Source organism: Idiotropiscis lumnitzeri, chromosome 5 (genome assembly GCF_059441095.1).
Source record: "Idiotropiscis lumnitzeri isolate Australia: NSW breed Sydney's pygmy pipehorse chromosome 5, RoL_Ilum_1.0, whole genome shotgun sequence".
NCBI classification, from domain to species: domain Eukaryota; kingdom Metazoa; phylum Chordata; class Actinopteri; order Syngnathiformes; family Syngnathidae; genus Idiotropiscis; species Idiotropiscis lumnitzeri.
The window spans coordinates 2,173,975-2,195,169 of record NC_142395.1 but is presented as its reverse complement, the minus strand read 5'-3'; the positions used below and the strand labels follow the sequence as shown (position 1 = coordinate 2,195,169).

Genomic DNA, 21,195 nt, shown 5'->3' with positions numbered 1-21,195 from the left:
ACTGACTGGTCAAGGCAAATAAAAATTATTTTCGTTGATTTCTTTTCTCCGAGCAGATTAACAAGGTCGCCCTCATTTCACAGTTCGCCAATAAAACGCTGATTTTGAGGTTCTAAATATGAAGGAAAACTCGTGAAACTTTGCACACAAATCAGGCCGGGCAAAATTATCAATATTTTATTCGTTTCTCGAGCATTTTTTTTTTTTAAATGGTTGGCTATCGCCCTCTAGAAATTTTCAAAAAAGCAGCCCCGGTAGTATGTTTCACCTAGCTTTTTGAAAATTTTATGAAGTAGGTATAAGGCCATGACCTACAAAAAAGTCTCTTGGAGCCATGAGCTAAATTGCACAGGAAGTCGGCCATTTTGAATTGACTTCAAAGGGGGGGTGTCACCACAATGGACAAAATGCTTACTAACTCCCCTGCACATGCTCAAAAAAATCCAAAACATCGCCTCGGCGGTGGTGAAGCCCCTTCTGAAGAAGAGCAATTCAGACCCCAGTGTTTTAAATAATTACAGACCTGTATCCAACTTACCGTTTTTAAGTAAGATTTTAGAAAAAAATGTTTTTCTACAGTTAAATTATTTTTGAAATACAAATAATGTCTTAGAGAAAGTTCAATCTGGTTTTAGAATGAACCACAGTACAGAGACAGCTCTTTTAAGGATTTTAAATGATTTCAGGTGTTTTGCAGATGCAAAAATACTCACAGTTTTGGTACTACTGGATTTAAGTGCCGCTTTTGACACAGTAGATCACCACATTTTATTAAATAGACTTAAAAACCTTTGTAAGTATGGATACCTGTTCCTCCAAAACCCATGAAATTAAATGTGGGGTTCCCCAAGGTTAAATTTTAGGCCCAATACTTTTTAATCTGTACATGCTTCCTCTTGGGGATGTCATTACGAGACACGGCATCAGCTTCCACAGCTACGCTGATGACACACAGCTGTATATTGCTGTGTCTCCGGATGACACAAAGCTTATCAATACCCTTTTAAATTGCATTTTAGATATTAACTCATGGATGGCAGAGAATTTCCTACAGCTCAATCAGGACAAAACAGAGGTTTTAGTTATCGGTCCTGAAGGTCAGAGAGAAAAACTTTTACCAAAACTACAAGATTATAAATCATCACCATTTGTGAAGAACCTGGGCGTCATTTTTGACTCTGAACTCAGTTTTATTCCTCATATTAAGAATTTAACCAAGATTGTTTTTTATCACCTCAAGAATATAGCCAGACTGCGCCCGTTTCTCTCTCAGGCTAACACGGAGGTGCTGATGCATGCTTTTATTTCCTGCCGCCTAGATTATTGAAATGCCCTGCTCGCTGGTCTTCCCAAAAAGAGTATTTCCAGTCTACAACTACTTCAGAATTCAGCCGCACGGGTGCTGACGAGGACCATATTAGACCAGTTTTAAAATCGCTGCATTGGCTCCCCGTGTGTTTCAGGATTGATTTTAAGGTATTTCTATTAGTTTTTAAATGCCTTAACGGTCTTGGGCCATCTTATTTATCTGACCTTCCTTTCTCGTATCAACCCTCGCAGACCCTGGGGTCCTCTGGCACCGGCCTGTTAATTATTCCGAGGGTGAGGACTGGAACACATGGCGGGGCTGCGTTCAGCCATTCTGGTCCTCGTCTATGGAATAGCCTGCCAGAGGACATCAGGTCCGCAGAGACTGTTGACATTTTTAAAAGGAGGCTCAAGACTCACTTTTTTAGTTTAGCTTTTAAATAATTTATCTTAGTCTTTTAATTCAGGACTGTCATTTTATCTATTATCGTTGTCTTTAATTTTTAGCTTCTTTGTCTTTTAGTCTCATCATTTTTCTTATAGATTTTAGCTCCGTCGTTTTATATTATTGTCTTTTAATTTTGAGCTTCTTCTTTGTCTTTTAGTATCATAATTTTTTTAATATATTTTAGCTCCGTCCTTTTATATTATTGTCTTTTAATTTTCAAATTCTTTGTCTTTTAGTATTATCATTTTCTTTATATATTTTAGCTCCAGTGTTACCTCAAAGGGGGCCTCCGCGCTGGGAGGTGTGGCTGGCCATCTCACAGGGGGCTTCATCCCGGAGGCTCCTAAAACCCGGCGGACTATGTGTAGGGTCTACCCCGGTCAGTCTGGGCCAGGGGTCTGTGTGTTGGCGCAGCTCCCTGTGGCTGTGGGCCGTCATCCCTCTCAGCGCGGATGACCTACCCTGGGTACATTTTCTCATATGGTTTCTCTGTGCCTTGCCATGTGTTTCTGTCTTTCTAATAAGATGGTTTATTAAGTTGTGTGAATGCGAGTGTACTGTGTGTATGCGAGTTCAGGCGTGTATGTGGATGTGTCTTGTGTTTATGTTGGTTGGGTGGAATGGGTGTTAGTTTTTTGTTGTAATTTGGATGTTTTTATTGTACAGCACTTTGAGTTGCATTTTATGTATGAAAAGTGCTATATAAATACAATTTGATTGATTGATTGATTGACCTGTACATAAAACATGGAACAATCATCATATTTTATAAATTTCTCGTGCAGTTTTTTTAAAAAAGGCTCTCTATAGCTCTCTAGAAATTTTCAAAAAAGCAGCCCCGGTTAGGCTGTGTGTTTCACCAAGCTTTTTGAAAATTTTGTGGAGAATGTATTAGGCCAAGACCTACCAAAAAGTCTCTTGGAGCCATGAGCTAAGTTGCACAGGAAGTCGGCCATTTTGAATTAACTTCAAAAGGGGCGTGTCACCCCAATGGACAAGCGCGCATAGACGCAGCGGCTAACAGCTCTCCCTCCCAGTGCTCCTTATTACTTTTTATTAGTGTTTGCTCAGGCGACAAAGCCCGGTACAGGGTGGCCCGTGCTGACCTGAGCAAAGGCATCAAGCTAGCCAAGGCAACCTACAAGGGGAGGCTGGAGGCCCACCTTGCCAGTAACAGACCACGGGAGGTGTGGCAGGGTCAACGGAGCATCACCAACTTCCGTGGCGGCAGCACGGCCTCTGTAGACCCGAGTGCATCGCTGGCAGAGGAGCTTAACTGCTTCTTCGCTCGCTTCGACTCGCCCCAACCGTCACACCCCCGCACTTCATGCTCAACTCCCCCCCACTCATCGTAGAGGAACACGATGTGAGGCGCGCGCTCCTGGCGGTTAACCCCAGAAAAGCTACTGGACCCGACGGAATACCAGGCAAGGTCCTAAGAGCATGTGCCCACCAACTGGCACATGTTTTCTGCAGGATCTTCAACCGCTCCCTGGCTCAAGCAGTCATCCCCTCCTGCTTGAAAACTTCCACCATTATTCCTGTCCCCAAAAAGTCACCAGCCGTCCACCTGAATGACTACCGTCCTGTTGCTCTCACACCAGTCATCATGAAGTGCTTCGAGAGGCTGGTTCTCCAGCACATCAGGGACTGCCTTCCTCCCACTCTGGACCCCTACCAGTTTGCATACCGGGCTAACAGATCCACTGAGGACGCCATCGACACTGCTCTGCATGTTGTGCTGGGCCACCTGGAACGACAGCAGAGCTATGCAAGGATGCTCTTTGTGGACTACAGCTCGGCATTCAACACGATCATCCCAGACATCCTCGTCACCAAACTGGACATTCTCGGCCTCCCTGCCCTCACACGCATCTGGATTAAGGACTTTCTGACCAACAGACCCCAGACTGTGTTGCTCGGCCCCTACACGTCCTCCACCCGCATGCTGAGCACCGGTTCCCCTCAAGGATGCGTGCTGAGCCCTCTCCTGTACGCCCTCTACACCTACGACTGCAGCCCGGCCCACGGCAACAATACCATCGTCAAGTTTGCTGACGACACGACAGTGGTCGGTCTGATCTCGGAAGGTGACGAGACAGCCTACAGAGAGGAGGTAAAGAGACTGACAGCTTGGTGCAAGGACAACAGACTGCACCTTAACACTGCAAAAACAAAGGAGATTGTCGTCGACTTCAGGAGGAACAAGACGGTGCCGCCCCCCCTCTGCATCGAAGGCGTGTGTGTGGAGAGGGTTCACACGTTCAAGTTCCTGGGAGTACAGATCTCCAACGACCTTTCTTGGACTCACAACACCACAGCAGTGGTAAAGAAGGTCCGCCAGCGTCTGCACTTTCTGAGAGTCCTCAGGAAATTCAACCTGGACAGGAAGCTGCTGCTAGCCTTCTACCACTCGTCCATCGAGAGCCTGCTGACGTACTGTGTCTCCACCTGGTACAGCGGCTGCACTGAGGCGGACAGAGTGAGGCTCCAGAAGACAGTGAAAACAGCGCAAAGGATTATTGGCTGCCCTCTCCCCTCACTGTCGGACATCTACACCGCCCGGTGCCTCAGAAGGGCTCTCAACATCGTCAAAGACAATACCCACCCAAACTCACACCTGTTCGACCTGATGCCCTCTGGCAGGCGCTACAGATGCATCAAATCGAGGACCAATAGACTGAGAAACAGTTTCTTTCCGAGAGCCATCTCCATTCTGAACTCTCACACACAAACGAGAACACCCTTACCTTGCAGAACAGCATTGTGATGTGTTTTTACATACACTATTCAGTACTAAATTCCGTTGCACTCTCTTATTTATTTATGTAATTTATATATTTGTCTGTATTATTGTTGTATTGCACTGGAGAGGGGAGCTCTCTTATCTCGTTGCACACTTGAGTACAATGACAATAAAGGGATTTCTAATTTCTAAAAAATCCAAAACTTCACCTCTACATAACCTGAAGACATCTATATGTTCGTATTCTGTTATACATGTAGCGCCACCTAGTGTAAACAAAAAATATATATATTTTTTTATATATATACATTTTTAGTACTGCACGGAGCCCTTTCAACAAATCCGACTAAATATTTGTCACAACCGCCTCAAGACATTGATCTAACTCTGCCGAATTTTGTTGGCGAAGAGCATTGCCGTTACGGTGCGTACTGCACGGAGCCCGTTTAACGCATCTGACTGAAAATTTGTCAGAACAGCCAACAGACATTGATCTTAGTCAATGCCGAATTTTGTGACTTTTCGGCAAAGGGCGTGGCCATGACGGTGCCGCAAAGTCTGATTTTTCTCTTTGGCAACAAAAGTTCCTGTAACATCACTCAGATCATCCTATCATCTCGAAATTTTTCACATTTGAGGATAGTCTAACCCTGAAGACATCTACAAACTTATTCTTCGTCGTAGTGGTAGCGCCACCAACTGGTTCAAGCAAATACAGGTTATTTTCGTTGATGTTTTTTCTCCCAGCACGTTAATAAGGTCTAACTCATATTTGCTCGGATGAGTGTTTAGGCCTTCAGGATGACACGATGCGAAATTTATCATTTTTCGTGAAAAGCTGTGGGTGTGGCTTCGCACAGTTCGCTAATAAACTAACGCTTATTTTAAGGTTCTAAATATGCACGAAAACTCATGAAACTTTGCACACACATTGCCCTCTAGAAATTTTCAAAAAAGCAGTTGGTTGAGTGTTTCACCTAGGTTTTTGAAAATTTTATGGAGTATGTGTAAGGCCAAGACCTACAAAAAAAATTCTCTTGGAGCCATGAGCTAAATTGCACAGAAAGTCGGCCATTTTGAATTTACTTCAAACATGGACGAGGCTTTGACAACAAAAGCTGCTCTAAACTTAACTACACAAAAATTGCTCTTGAAGATTCCTCACATTATTATTTGTAAATATTTAATATTTCCAACGTGCCAGTACCCTAACGTTGCCAGGGTTGCGAGGGCCCTTCATAGCTGCTCATAGCTCTAGTTATTTTTATTTTATTTTTTTTTTCTATTTTCCGATCGTTGGATCGTATTTTTGACCCCTAAACATGCACGAAAACTTACCTTCTAACTGGCAGCACATAACACCAATTTGGGCCTCTTTTCACTGGCTCCCAGTACATTTTAGAATTAATTTTAAGATACATTTATTTGTCATTTGAAGACACATTTTTATTGTTTGGCTTTCAACCCAACACTGTTCTGCTGTTTTCTGGTGTCTATTGTATATGTGTTAATCAATGTTGTTTTCGTCGACGATGACGAAAATATTTCGTTAACTCCCCTTTTTTTCATGACAATAACGAGACGATGACGAGCTAAACATGGTTATTTGATGACAAAAACATGACGTGACGTACATGAAATTTTCGTTGACGAGTCGAGACGGGACAAAATTGTTAGCTTGTGGTTCGTCAGACGCTCAGAATTTATGACATCCTATCCTATTGTAAATGTAATCTGTCTGTCAAAACATTCCAATGAAGTGCAACCTATCTTTCGTTTGGGCACGCCCATAAGAGCACGCAAGGGCGCATGCACCACGCACGCACCGTCACACATACTGGTGTCGCACGAACACATCTGCGGTCATTCGTCTCGGTTCGCACACACTGACACGCGTTCCTTTGACGGACCATGGCGACAGTGACACTCCCAAGGCTACTTTGCTCTGATAACCGCAAGCTGGTGCAAGTAAATAAGACATATGTTTGATAGTTTGTACTGTGTTACTGAACTATAGAACAAGTCTACTCCAAGTCTCTGTTGTTAAAACGTTTTTGATCTATGTTGCTTTAAGTGAAACAAAGCCACAACAGTTGCCAAATAAAACGTTTTGGTTCTCGTCTTATTTTGGAGCAATGAGCATTGATTCCACTGTTACGTTATCTGTTTGTAATGCATCATCTTAATAGTCCATCAGAAAGTCTTTGCTATTGGGTGGAAACCTTATATCCCTATTTATAATTAAACCGGACTAAAACCTATTTGAGTTTTGATCTAATAATTTTACAAAAACTAGACTAAAACTTCTTTTGGCGTTTCCGTCGACTAAAACCCACTAAAACCTTTTTGAGTTTTTGTCGACTAAAACCCACTAAAACCTTTTTTAGTTTTTGTCGACTAAAACTAGATTAAAACTATCACCAATAGGAATGACTAAATCTGACAAAAACTAAAAAGAATTTTCGTCCAAATGACTAAGACTAAGACTAAATCTAAAATCCCTGCCAAAAACAACCCTGGTGTTAATTAGTGCTGTCAAGTGATTCATTTCTTTAACCAATTAATCATAAAAAATTCCGTGATTAATTGTGATTAATCAGATTTTCAACTGCTATTTTTTGTGACGCTTGTAACAGATATTTACTTGAATAATATCTTGGAATTAATGCAAAATCACCAAATATGAAGTTTAATTCAAAGACTGTTCTAATAGCTTTCTGTGATTCTTGAATATGATCTAAACCGAGACATCTCTACAGGTATTTTCTGAGTAACATTTCTCGAAATTGGCCACACGCACCACACTCCAGCAGCGTTGGTTTGCAAGGCCCAGTGGTAACTTGAGCACAGTGTTTTGTTTTGCGATTCGGTGCTAAAGATGTTCATGATGAGGGGCGAAAGATGTACAGAAAATGTGGTAGAATATTTGTAAAGTTATCATTTTTTTTGGGAAGTAAATCAAACTGAGTGAAATTAGTTAACTTTTTTTTAACTTGGTTAAAATATCTAACTGAGTTAAAACATTTTTAGATTAATTTCCAGAAGTGACGCTTTAATTTTGACAGCACTAGTGTTAGTATAAGTAATTTGTGTTCTAATTTACTGCTTATACTTTCTTTGTTGTTGTATTATTGCAATAGTGTTATTCTGTAAGTAAAGTGCTTCGTTGCAGCTGCAGCTGTTGTGGAATGCACTATATAAATAAAGTTGTATTGTTTTAAAATATTTTTATCAATTTATGAATTTGGTCCTTAAAATGGCACTTCTTCTCCAAAATGACATACCGTATATGATGAAAAATTGAGAAGTAGTAGTTAGAGGCCTCCCTTTGTCATCTAAGAGATCAATCAGAATGGGAAAGTGTAATACTGGATTTTTGGTGAATACTTTTGTCGACTTATTAGTACTCCCATTTGTTAAATGCCTGCTACTTTTCCAAAAGGACAAATAATGAAAATGTGACCTTTAGTGATTCGTGAGCTACCATTGCCATGTACTGCAGGAATCAGAACGAGAAAAGGTCTTTTACTTGATTTTTTTATTAATATAAAACATAGTCAATTTAAATAAAGTTGTATTGTTTTAAAGTATTTTTATCAATTTATGAATTTGGTCCTTAAAATGGCACTTGTCCAAAATGACATACCGTATATGATGAAAAATTGAGAAGTAGTAGTTAGAGGCCTCCCTTTGTCATCTAAGAGATCAATCAGAATGGGAAAGTGTAATACTGGATTTTTGGTGAATACTTTTGTCAACTTATTACTACTCCCATTTGTTAAATGCCTGCTACTTTTCCAAAAGGACAAATAATGAAAATGTGACCTTTAGTGATTCGTGAGCTACCATTGCCATGTACTGCAGAAATCAGAACGAGAAAAGGTCTTTTACTTGATTTTTTATTAATATACAACATAGTCAATTTATGACTATGTTATGATTATATTTCCAGAATGACATATATGATTACAATATGAGGTGTAGTAGAGACCTACTTTTACCACATACTACAGCAATCATAATTAGAAAAGGTGTTTCAACTTATTTTGGGAAAATATTTTTGTCACTTTATGACCATTATTGTGAATGCATTGAACGCCTCGTATTTCTCCATCATGAGAGATATGAGCACATTTTCATCTACCATTTCCTGCATGCATTACTACTGCATTAATAACAACAACAACAACAACAACAACAACAACAACAACAACAACAACAACAACAATAATAATAATAATAATAATAATAATAATAATAGGGTTGCACGGTGGCCCGACTGGTTAGCACGATGGCCTTATAGTGAGAGACAACAGCGGTTGTGGGTTCGATCTCTGTGTGGAGTTTGCATGTTCTCCCCGTGCCTGTGTGGGTTTCCTCCGGATACTCCGGTTTCCTCCCACATTCCAAAAACATGCATGGGAGGTCGATTGAACACTCTAAATTGCCCCTAGGTACGAGTGTGAGCGCGGATGGTTGTTCGTCTCTGTGTGCCCTGCAATTGGCTGGCAACCAGTTCAGGGTGTCCCCCGCCTACTGCCCAAAGACAGCTGGGATAGGCTCCAGATAATAATAATAATATAATTTGAATTTTTAAAGTCTTATTTCATTCATGGTTATTTATCTAACGTCACCCTAGAACATGTCATTTGTGGACGGTACATAACCGAACACAAACTCGAAGATTATCAAACATCGAACGTCCAGCCAACTTTTACTAGTTGAGACGACTTACATCTTCACAGTGGTAAAAGCGCTCTGTCCATGTCAACAAATGATAACCATTTAAAGAACGACACATATGGATTCGTCTTCACTGCTCGATTAAGCAAAATCTCTTCCTATTCTTTTCTCAACCGACAGCACAAGTGTGCAAAGACAGAAAAAGGATAGTTTCTCATGATTCTTTTTGTCATTTGACACCAGTGAGTCTGAAAGCAAAGGGCTCATGCAAACTGTCAACAACGATAAGGATACATAGTGAAACGTACCAAACGATCTTTCTTGAGGTGTGTATTTGATTCTCGTAAAATAACTGGGATTTCCATTTGCAATCGCCAAAGACTTCATCCAGTGAACATTTTCGTTCAATATTTTTTTTTCACAGCCGGTGGAAAACCTTGTCGACGAAGAGATATGGGCGGGTGCAGAATTTCGTTGTCAACATTTCAACCAATCAGATGACAAATTCGGTTTGCTGAGCCAATTGGAATCTTCCCTTAAAATATAGTGATGAAACGATTGGTTGGCTCTTCAACGACGTACAAGTTGAAACGCTTTTCCACCGGGTTAACTTCTACTAAAATGCTACCCTATAGCACGGTACTCAAAGTCCGGACCTCTGAGCTTATTTCCAACCAATTTTATATTTTAACCTGTTTCAACACACCTGATTCAAATGATCATGATTATTATTATCAGTCTCCTACGAAACTTGCTGATGGCCTGACCATTTGAATCACATGTGCTGGAACAGGGTAAAAAAATAAATTAATTAAAAAAAAAACAACAACAACTGCCGTCAGGCCAGCCTTATGGGCAGATATTTCTATGGGCAGATATTTGTGCCACTAGAAACTGAATATTTGAATTGATAACTGAATATTTGAATTAAAAACTGAATATTTGAATTGAAAACTGAATATTTGAATTGAAAACTGAATTATTGAATTCCAAACTGAATTATTGAATAACAACAATTGTATATTTATTGTTTAATTTTAATCAGAATTTTCCATTTACAATTCATGTAATTCAATAATTCCGTTTTTAAATTCAATAATTCAGTTTAAAATTCAAATATTCAGTTTTTAATTCAAATATTCAGTTTTCAATTCAAATACAGTGAACCCCCGGTTATCGCGGTTAATGGGGACCGAGACCACCCGCAAAAACTGAAAATCCGCGAAGTAGCGGCGCACCTTCAAAAATGCTTAAAAAAAGAAAAAGTGCGAAGTAGCGGCGCACCTTCAAAAATGCTTACAAAAAAACAAAATAAATATATATATGTATATATATATATATATATATATATATATATATATATATATATATATACGGGTAGAGAGAGAGAGAGTGAAATTCATGTTAACAAAAAAAAAATAAAAATTATTATTAAAACTTATTATTTTTTTATTCCCCAGCCATTATTTTTGTATTTATTCAATTACTTCTTTTTGTATTTATTTAATTACTTCGACTTTTACCTGCTGGTACGCCGTCCGGTGTGCCCTGTGAAATGAAAGGTGGCATTCTTCATTTATTTATTTATTCATTCATAACTGACAGCCTCGCGCTCCGCTCATGCCCGGGCGGAAGGTGTTCCTCTTCGGCTTAACTACCACACACGCCGGCCGGTCTCCTCCGGAGCTCTCGCACGGTCCCGAACGGAGCGAAATGTCGCCCCGCTAGTGCCCGGGCGGAAATTGTTCCTCTTTGGCTTAACTGCCACGCACGGCGGCCGGTCTCTTCCGGAGCTCTCGCACGGTCCCGAACGGAGCGAAATGTCGCCCCGCTAGTGCCCGGGCGGAAGTTGTTCCTCTTCGGCTTAACTGCCACGCACGGCGGCCGGTCTCCTCCGGAGCTCTCGCACGGTCCCGAACGGAGCGAAATGTCGCCCCGCTAGTGCCCGGGCGGAAGTTGTTCCTCTTCGGCTTAACTGCCACGCACGCTGGCCGGAGCTCTGGTACGGTCCGAACCGCGCGAAACGTCGCCCCAAATTGTGCCCGGGGGAACGTGCTCTTCTTCGTCCACTCTCCTCTTCGCCCACGCTCTTCTTCGGCGCACGCCGGCCGTCTAACCGCTCCAGCGCCCCGTCGTGCCGCTCGGCGAAACTACAATGCCCCCGAATATTTTTTAGACCCGCGAAGCGCGCGAAAGGTGAACCGCGAAGTAGCGAGGGTTCACTGTATTCAGTTTCTAGTTGCACAAATATCAGGCCACAGGGGTGCCTCTAGGATGAGCAATGGATTCCAGAAACATAGATCTCGTCTGTGGGGGGACGTTTGGACAGGAGTCACGCACATTTACTATGATGTACTGCACAGCCTGGAGGAAGACGGATCCCTGGACATTTCTGACAATCTGCACCTCTTCTGCGCTCAGTATACATTTCTCCCCAGACTCAAAGCCGATTTAGCCAGGTTTTCTGCTGGCTGGAATGACCATCCTTTAAGGACAGAAAGCTACCGTTCTCCAAACCAGCTGTGGGAGCTTGGGATCCTGCAGCACCCCATTCGAGAGCCAGATATGTCTGAGGCAGATGTTGCAGTTCAGTAACCCATGTCCTGCCTCTAAATATCATTTTCTCCATTTACATATTAAGTGCCGGAAACGCAGAGGTGGACTCTTTAAGCGCAGACAAGGACAAGCCAAAGATGTTAGCTAGGAATTTATTATTCCGGCAGAGATCAAAAGTAACAAAGGAAAAACAACCAGGAATGAGACGAGGTGCTGAGAACGAAACCGAAAGTGCTGGTGGGAAATTCACACCAGGGAAAAAACGCGAGGAACAGAAAGAGCTTGCAAAAGGCAAGAAAACAAGAGCGAACAAAAATAGCTTACCACGGAAGGGTAATGGAAGCCAATTGGCGAGCAGACACGGCCGAGAGGGACGAAGGCTAGAGGCGGAGTCGAGGAGCAGAAACAAGGTAGAAAAACACGTGAAGCACATAACATGGATTGCGAGAGTAAACACTTGGCACATGGACGTGAGCAAGGGAATAATCCGACGCTGAACCGTCAGCGCGGCGGGTTTAAGTAGACAGCAATAATCATGACGTGATCAGAGTCAGGTGCGTGGCAGGTGGGCACGCCTCTCCAGTTGTGGCGGCATGCCAGGGGAAGAGCGCTGGAGAAACGCCCCCACGTCAGCTGGACAGACACAAAAACAACACGTAAAGGCATGGCACAAAACGGGTCATGACAGTATCCCCCCCCCCCCCCTTAACGGACGCCTCCTGGCGGACCACCAGGCTTGCCCGGGCGTGTGGCGTGGAAGTCCCGTATGAGGTTGGGACACAGGATCCAGGAGCGAGGGATCCACTGGCGCTCCTCCGGTCCGTAACCCTCCCAGTCGACCAGGTACTGGAAGCCCTTGCCCCTGCGCCTAGAGTCCAAGATCTCCCGCACCGTGTACACCGGACCGCCCTCGATGATTTGTGGTGGCGGAGGTGGGGTGGATGGAGGAGCCAGAGGGGACGATGAGGCCGGCTTGAGCAGGGACACGTGGAAGACGGGGTGGATCTTCATGGTGGGTGGGAGCTTGAGCTTGACGGCCACGGGGTTAACGACGGAGTCCACCTCCAGAGGGCCCACGAAGCGTGGCCCTAGTTTGCGGGAAGTTCCCGCCAAGTTGATATCGCGGGTGGACAGCCATACCTTGTCCCCGGGTTGGTACGTCGGGGCCGGGCGTCGACGGCGGTCAGCGATCCGTCGATTGCGTTCTGAGGTGCGGGACAAGGCCGACCTGGCCTCCCGCCAAACGCGATTCGCCCGCTTCAGGTGTAGCTGGACGGACGGAACCTCAACCTGCCCCTCCTGTGACGGAAACAGCGGCGGCTGGTAGCCGTAGGCGATCATGAACGGGGACTGACCGGTAGCTGAGGACACCAGTGTGTTATGCGCGTACTCCGCCCAAGGAAGATGATCAGCCCAGGTAGCCGGTTGATCGGCGCACACGCACCGTAGGGCAGCCTCCAGGTCCTGGTTCGCCCTTTCGGATTGTCCGTTGGACTGCGGGTGGTAGCCGGAGGACAGGCTCGATGTGGCCCCCAGGGACCGGCAGAAGCGCTTCCACACCCGTGACACAAATTGCGGCCCTCGGTCGGACACCACGTCGTTCGGCAGTCCATGAAGCCTGAAAACATGAAGGACCAGCAGGTTGGCAGTCTCTAGGGCTGACGGAAGCTTAGGTAGGGCGATGAAGTGGGCAGATTTGGAGAAGCGGTCAACAACGGTGAGTATGACCGACTTGCCCCTCGAGACAGGCAGGCCCGTGATGAAGTCCAGGGCTATGTGAGACCAGGGTCGTGGCGGTATCGGCAAGGGGTGCAAAAGTCCGGCTGGGGGTTGATGCGACGCTTTACTCGACGCGCAGGCGGGGCAAGCCTTGACGAAGTCGGTGATGTCCTTCGTCATTTCCGGCCACCAGAAGCGTTGGGCGACGAGCCCGAGGGTGCGGCGAACACCGGGGTGGCACGCCACTCGGGAGGAGTGCCCCCACTTAAGCACATCGGGGCGCAACCGGACCGGTACATATAACCGGCCCTCGGGGCAGCTGGACGGGGCGCCGGCCTCATCCTGGGCCTCCTGGACTCGCTGCTCGACCTCCCACCGAACGGCCCCCACCAGGCGGTGGTCAGGAACCACGTAGTCGGGGCCCGGTTCCTCCTCGGCCAGGTCATGGATGCGCGACAGCGCGTCGGGCTTGGTGTTCCTGGCCCCTGGTCGGTAAGTCAGAGTGTAGTCAAATCGGCTGAGGATCAAGGACCATCGTGCTTGTCGTGGGTTGAGTCTCTTGACGGTTCGGATGTAAGCCAGGTTCTTGTGGTCGGGGTACACGGTGAATGGTTTGCGGGCGCCCTCCAGCCAGTGACTCCATTCCTGCAGGGCGAGGACTACAGCCAGCAGTTCCCGATTTCCCACGTCATAGTTGCCCTCGGCCGAGGTGAGGCGGCGGGAGAAGAAGGCGCAGGGATGGAGCTTCTGGTCGACTGGAGACAGCTGGGACAGCACCGCCCCCACTCCCGAATCGAATGCGTCCACCTCTACAACAAATGACAACTCGGGGTTAGGGTGATGCAAAACAGGCGGGTTCGTGAACGCGCGCTTGAGGTCACCAAAGGCAGTCTCTGCCGCTGGATCCCACGCGAAACGGGTCTTGACGGACGTGAGGCGGGTAAGGGGCAGCGCGCGGCGGCTATAGTCTTTGATGAAGCGTCTGTAAAAATTTGCGAATCCTAAAAAGCGCTGCAGCTGCTTTCGGATAGTGGGAGTCGGCCACTCTAATACGGCGCGGGTTTTGGCCGGATCGGCCTTGATCTGCCCCTCCTCCACGACGAACCCTAGGAACTGGACCGAGCTGGCGTGGAACTCGCATTTTTCTGCCTTGACGTAGAGTCGGTTCTCTAATAGTCGTTGTAATACGGCCCGAACGTGTCGGTGGTGCTCCTCTACTGACCGCGAGAAGATAAAAATATCGTCCAGATAGACAAAGCAACAAATGTTGAGCATGTCGCGTAGCACGTCGTTAATGAGGCTCTGAAATACAGCGGGTGCGTTGGTCAGCCCGAACGGCATGACCAGGTATTCGAAGTGTCCTAAGGAAGTCTTGAATGCGGTCTTCCACTCGTCCCCTTCCCGAATTCTTACTAAGTGGTATGGTCGAGTTTCGAGAAGATAGTTGCCGATTGCAGTGGGGCGAAGGCGGAATCTAGTAACGGGAGCGGGTAGCGATTCATGACCGTGATCCCGTTTAGCCCTTTGTAGTCCACGCACAGGCGTAGGGTCTTATCCTTCTTTTGTACAAAAAAAGATCCCCGAGCCCACCGGGGACTTTGAGGGTCTAATCATTCCCGTGGCGAGGGAGTTGGTTATATATTCCCTCATGGCTTCTTGCTCGGGCTGGGAGATCTTATACAAGCGGGCGGCCGGCAAGGGGGAACCCGGGACGAGCTCGATCGCGCAATCGTAGGGACGGTGGGGCGGTCGGGACTGGGCCCTATCCTTACTGAACACGGCGCGGATGTCATGGTATATCTGCGGAACACCGTCTAGGCAGATTTGCTCGGGCGGGGCGACCCGAGAGCTTAACCCCTCCTCGGCCGAACGCAGGCAATGCGCGTAACAATGAGAGCTCCAATTGTCTATGGATAGCCTGCCCCAGTCGATAGCCGGTTGATGGGACCTCAACCAGGGGAGACCGAGGACGATCGGGGCCGCTCGCGAGGGCATAACAAGGAAAGACCATCTCTCCACGTGGTTTCCTGATAACTTTAAAGTAAGGAGCTGTGTAACTCGTTTAACGTCTGCCAGGAGTCGCCCGTCTAAATCGCAAACACGTTCGGACCTCTCGAGCTCCCGAACTTCGCAGGCTAACTTGGCGATCAGCCCGGGATCGATAAAACAGTCGTCAGCCCCCAAATCAACCAGAGCCCGAATTCGGATGCTTCCCTCCACCCCCAATATCTCGCCCTCTACCCCAAGTCTCTTCGGGGTCTCGGTTCGACAGTTCCCGGAGGCCGGATCTTCGGCCTCTGGGACCTCCTCGCGGAACTCATGAGGATCGGGGTGGTCGGTGGTCGACTTAAAGGGTTCTCTGGGCTGGTCGGGGGTGGCGACCGGCATGTGGGACATGTAGGACAGGCGGAGATCCGGTGACCCGGTGAGCTGCAGTAGAAACAGGAACCCGACTGGAACCGCCGCTGCCGTTCAGTCCTGTCCAGCCGACCACCGCCTAGTTGCATGGGCTCGTCGATGGTGCGGGGAACCGGAACCAGCTGCCGCTCCGGCTCTCGACGTGGCCGTTCCGCCCCTTTCTCCCGGTGCCTCTCGCGCAGGCGGTTGTCAAGACGGATGGCCAAACCGATGTGCTCTTCCAGGGACGCCGCATCCTCGCGGACGGCGAGCTCGTCCTTCAGAGCCGAACTGAGTTCGCGGCGGAATAATGTTCGTAGCGCACAGTCATTGAAACCGCTCTCGGCGGCGCGAATGCGGAAGGCAATGGAGTAATCGGCCACCGATCGGTCGCCTTGGGTGCAGTCGAGCAGTTCACCCCCCGCCTCCTTCCCCTGAGTCGGGTGGTGAAATACGCGCTCGAATTCCCCCAAAAACGCCGGGAACAACGACCGGAGGTCTGGTCGGGCATTGCTCACGGCCATGGCCCAAGCGCTAGCTTGGCCAGTCAAAAGGCTCATCATAAACGCCACCTTGGAACTGTCATGAGCGTACGTGAGTGGCTGTTGGTCAAAAATTAAGCGGCACTGATGAGTGAACTGGCCGCAAAGGCCTGGTTCGCCCCCATAACGGGCGGGGTGCGGCAAATTTGGTTCCCGCACGTAAGACACAAGTGGGGAAGGACCGGTCGTAGTAACCGGCGGGACGGAACCCGGGGCAGCGCCGGGCAAGAGGCTACCAAGGTAGGCGTCCAGATGTTCCAGGCGGTGAGCCAGCTGATCGACGGCACTGCGGAGTTCCGCGAGCTCCGTCGACTGCTGACCCACCAGCCGTCCTTGGCTGGCTACAGCTCTATACAGTTTGTCCAAGTCCGCAGAGTCCATGGACGGATTATTCTGTAAGGCTGGCGTCTCCGGCAGAGCCGGAAACGCCGAGGTGGACTCTTTAAGCGCAGACAAGGACAAGCCAAAGATGTTTGCAAGGAATTTATTATTCCGGCAGAGATCAAAAGTAACAAAGGAAAAACAACCAGGAATGAGACGAGGTGCCGAGAACGAAACCGAAAGTGCTGGTGGGAAATTCACACCAGGGAAAAAACGCGAGGAACAGAAAGAGCTTGCATAAGGCAAGAAAACAAGAGCGAACGAAAATAGCTTACCACGGAAGGGTAATTGTCAGGTTTAAAAGGTCCTAACGCCTTCATTAGACTGAATTAAATGCAGAGAACCAGAGGAATAACCAGGGAAGGTTTTGTCTTTTCTCCATCGCGGATGGGAGAAGGAGACAGGAGGTGAAGTAGGCGTCTTGCCTGTTCAATCTCCTGCACTCTCTCTGACTTCTTCGCCCATCCCTCTGGACTTTATTCAAAGAAAAACGAAACTTAGGGAAAGTGAAACTTAAACAAGCGTGTGGGTGTGTCAGTTGTGCGCATGTGTGCTGAAGCAATGATGTGCGTGTCTGTGAGTGTGTGTGTAATTATCATTGATACAAATAGTGTATAAAAAAACATGATTAAAATTACACAAACTATTTACATACTCTCACATTTCCCCCCTGTTTGTCGGATTTAAATCATGTCCATACGGCTTTAAGATGAGTCATCAAGGAATAAAACATATAAAAATACATTTCAATGTGCCTAGTGAAAAATAACAAAACTGTCTCCACGCAGAGCTTGTCTCTGGGGGACTCGATGGAGGCCCTTGCCTCATTGTAGGAGGAGAACAGCCGTCCTTACCTCCCGGATCTTCGTGTGTGGTGTATGTGTGCGCATGTGTTTGGGGCAGGGGCAAAAAGGGTCCATGTGTTTTTACATTTCAGTGTCCAGTTCGAGTTCGTCATTGTCCAGTTCGAGTTTGTCATACTCAACATCAATCAAATTGTAATGTTATTTTTGGGCAACAAACATGCAGTTAATCATCATTTTTGTCATAAAAATAATGCAACATGAACAGACTACACATAACAAAAAATGAAAACCATAATTATCCCGATATATATTGTGTCTTTCAAATTCTTCATAGTGGTCATAACATCAATAATTGTTTCATTTTTAAAACTTTAAATGCAATTATGTTCTTCAATCAAGGCTAAAATTTCTTTATGTACGTCATTAATTTCCAAACCATATCTAATCTTTTTATTCTGTGGCTTCAACATTCGTATCTGTGGCTGGTGGTGTGGTTCTGATGTGCGTGTGGTCCGAGATTGTGACTTGGGGAGGGATTCGCGTTGCTAGGCCTTTAGCTGGAAACCGGTGAAGCTTGTACTGCAACTGGTGGATCCAGCTGCCACGCCCGCGACCTTTGCAGCGTCGGGGTCACCGCCATCATCTGGCGAGGGCCATCTCAGCATTCACTTCCCCCCAACGAAGTCGTTTCAACACCTTGAAGAAGAGTTGGTCTCCCACACGGACGTGAATTCTCTGTGAATCAGAAAAACACTTGACCAGTATTTGCGTCTTTTGCATCTTTTTCGGTCAAACATGTTTTTTGTTGGTGGTTCTGATGAACCTGAGAGTCTATAGGGGATAGTGTCCTTCCTTCGGCTGGCATTGTCCTCATTGCTGTGATTGAAACACAGTCTGGCCATTGTCTCTTTTTTTTTTTTTTCATTGTCTTGATAAGTCTGGCCATAACAGTTCAATTAGTGCGTTCCACAAGTCCTCCAGACTGTATGCACAGTGACGCTTTGAGTCCATTTTTTAACAACTGTCCCACTTGTTACAACATCATTCACAAAATGCATCATTTTCACTTCAAATCACTTCTTGAAATTCCAAATGTCAGGATAATTTGATTACACAACACTTTTCCCAATTGTTTTTAGCATCAGCATGTGTTGTTGGAAACAACTTGATCCTTTTTGAAAACGTATTAATTATAACCAAACAATATTGCAACCCAAACAACTAACACTTTGTCTAAAAAAAAGTTTTTTGTTGAAAAGTCTGTATGTGGGAACAGTTTCATATCATACCTCCTCCCTGTTGAGGCACGACGTCTGCTCGTGTCTCACTCAATGTTTGCACCTTTGTTCCTGTGATGCCTTTTTCCCTGGCCTGAGATCAACTTGTCAAGTTGATTTACTGTGTGTGTGTGTGTGTGTGTGTGTGTTCATTAAACCTCTTGTGCTATGTTGACTTTGGGGTTATGGCTTGGCTCCAGCCTTTATTCAATCGTAATCGTGTCATTTTCTTTTCAGAAAATTTTGCATTTACAAATACTTATTTAGACGTGCTTTATGCACAATTTTTCTTTCATCTTCTGTGATTTTTTAAAGCGCCGTTTGCCCAATGTCGACAGAACACAAAAACATTTGTCAGTTCACATTGTAACCATACAGCTCATACAAAATGGAAAACCCCAAATTTTAATTAGCTCACAACCGCCTACGCTCTTCCTGCTTATCCTAACAATTTCTCTCTTTTACAAGTTATCTGTTGGTATCGCACTACTAAATACTCCCATCGCATAAACGTCAGTATGATTTCTTCCTGCGACCTTGGCTCTCAAACGCTTCTACTTCTTATCAGTCTGAAAGCGCACCTGGTCTGTGTCTTACCAATCTTAACTCCTCCAGTCGGGAGGAAAAAATGTCAAAAAGTCAAGTCATGGGTTTGGTGAAAATTTGGACGGCTCCACAGTCGTGTGGCGCCTTCTAAATGGTGCGTGGAAAAAGAATGACGCTGGGCTTAAATGCATCGCACCTTATTAATGTAATGTCCCTGTTACAATTAAATCGCCGTGCAATGTGGATGTTGTGTGATGGAATGTCATTTTTTTTTTTCTTTTCAACTATTAAAGCAGCGGTGAGGCCTGCTCAAACACACGGAAATCCAATTGTTGTGATTAACATGCAAATGATTTCATGAGCCCTGTGTGTCTGCAGCCAAACAAGGTCATAAAAGCATTTTTTGCAATCACTGCTCAAATGGCTTATAATAATAATTTGGTAGTGTTAAGAGGCTTTGTTAATTCAATCTTCTCCATACACGATCCATTTTATGGCTATGATGCTGTTGTTTTTAACTCACCCAAAGCCTGTTGTACTCCCCCTTAACACATAAATTACAGCCCTGAGAGGCACTGAGCTTTATCAGGGATTTAATGAGGGCCATGAAAGTCCCAAAGAAAGTGTTTACACAAAAGTGGTCTGGCAGTATCTTTTTTTTTTTTTTCCCTTATCACTGACAATGCGCCCCGTTAAAGTTTTGACGTTTGTTTAAATTCACCCTTGCTTATTAATTCCGATATTAAAGTCCAATTGTGTCAGTGTATCACGGCCTAACAAGTAAAATGCATGTTGATGTAGAACTCCTTCTACACACACTTTTTATATGTTTGTTTTTTACGTCACGTGATCCTCCGTTGCTACCACAACTCGTCCTGAAAAAGTAATGTTTATCACCAGACTCTCTGCTTCCTTTTTCTTTTTTCATATTTTCTCTTTTGCGCATAATTTAGAATTTTCTTTCCCATTTTACAAGTTGGCCAATTTAAATTAGGTTGTTTTATTTGAAAAGCCTGTAATTCTCTTTTTCCCTTTTCACCTAATCACAAATTTTTTTATCACAAAAGTGAACTTGTTAATTCTAATTTATTTCCTATTTTCTAATCTTGTGACTTATTTCACTTTAACCAGTTCTACCTTAAAGTGGACAAGTAAACATTAATGTCATCTGTAATTTCTAATTTCTTCTCTGCATTAATGAAAATTATAGTCTTTCTAGCCAAATTTTTTCTTGTGTCATCTTTACCTCTGTATTTCATTCCATTTTCTGGTCTACCTTAATACAAACATCATCAACTGAAATATGATATATAAAATATTTATCTCTTCACCAAAAAGCAAAATCTAATTCCTATCCTCATTCATTTGTTCAAATGGCACATTCTTCAATCACTAAACTCTCTCTCTGACTTCTTCGCCCATCCCTCTGGACTTTATTCAAAGAAAAACGAAACTTATGGAAAGTGAAACTTAAACAAGCGTGTGGGTGTGTCAGTTGTGCGCATGTGTGCTGAAGCAATGATGTGCGTGTCTGTGAGTGTGTGTGTAATTATCATTGATACAAATAGTGTATAAAAAACATGATTAAAAATACACAAACTATTTACATACTCTCACAGTAATGGAAGCCAATTGGCGAGCAGACACGGCCGAGAGGGACGAAGGCTAGAGGCGGAGTCGAGGAGCAGAAACGAGGTCGAAAAACACGTGAAGCACATAACATGGATTGCGAGAGTAAACACTTGGCACATGGACGTGAGCAAGGGAATAATCCGACGCTGAACCG

General features: G+C 45.3%; 1 protein-coding gene across 15 annotated transcripts in view; it reads right to left on the bottom strand.

Moving 5' to 3' along the window:
• ccdc102a (coiled-coil domain containing 102A) overlaps positions 1-9,637 on the bottom strand; it is a 232,017-nt gene extending 222,380 nt beyond the window's left edge. For all 15 annotated transcript variants that reach the window (XR_015843262.1, XR_015843261.1, XR_015843263.1 and 12 more), the window contains exon 1: positions 9,494-9,637. The gene's annotated coding sequence lies outside the window, so the exon portion shown is untranslated. The remainder of the gene's footprint in view (positions 1-9,493) is intronic.
• Between the last annotated feature and the right edge of the window lie 11,558 nt (positions 9,638-21,195).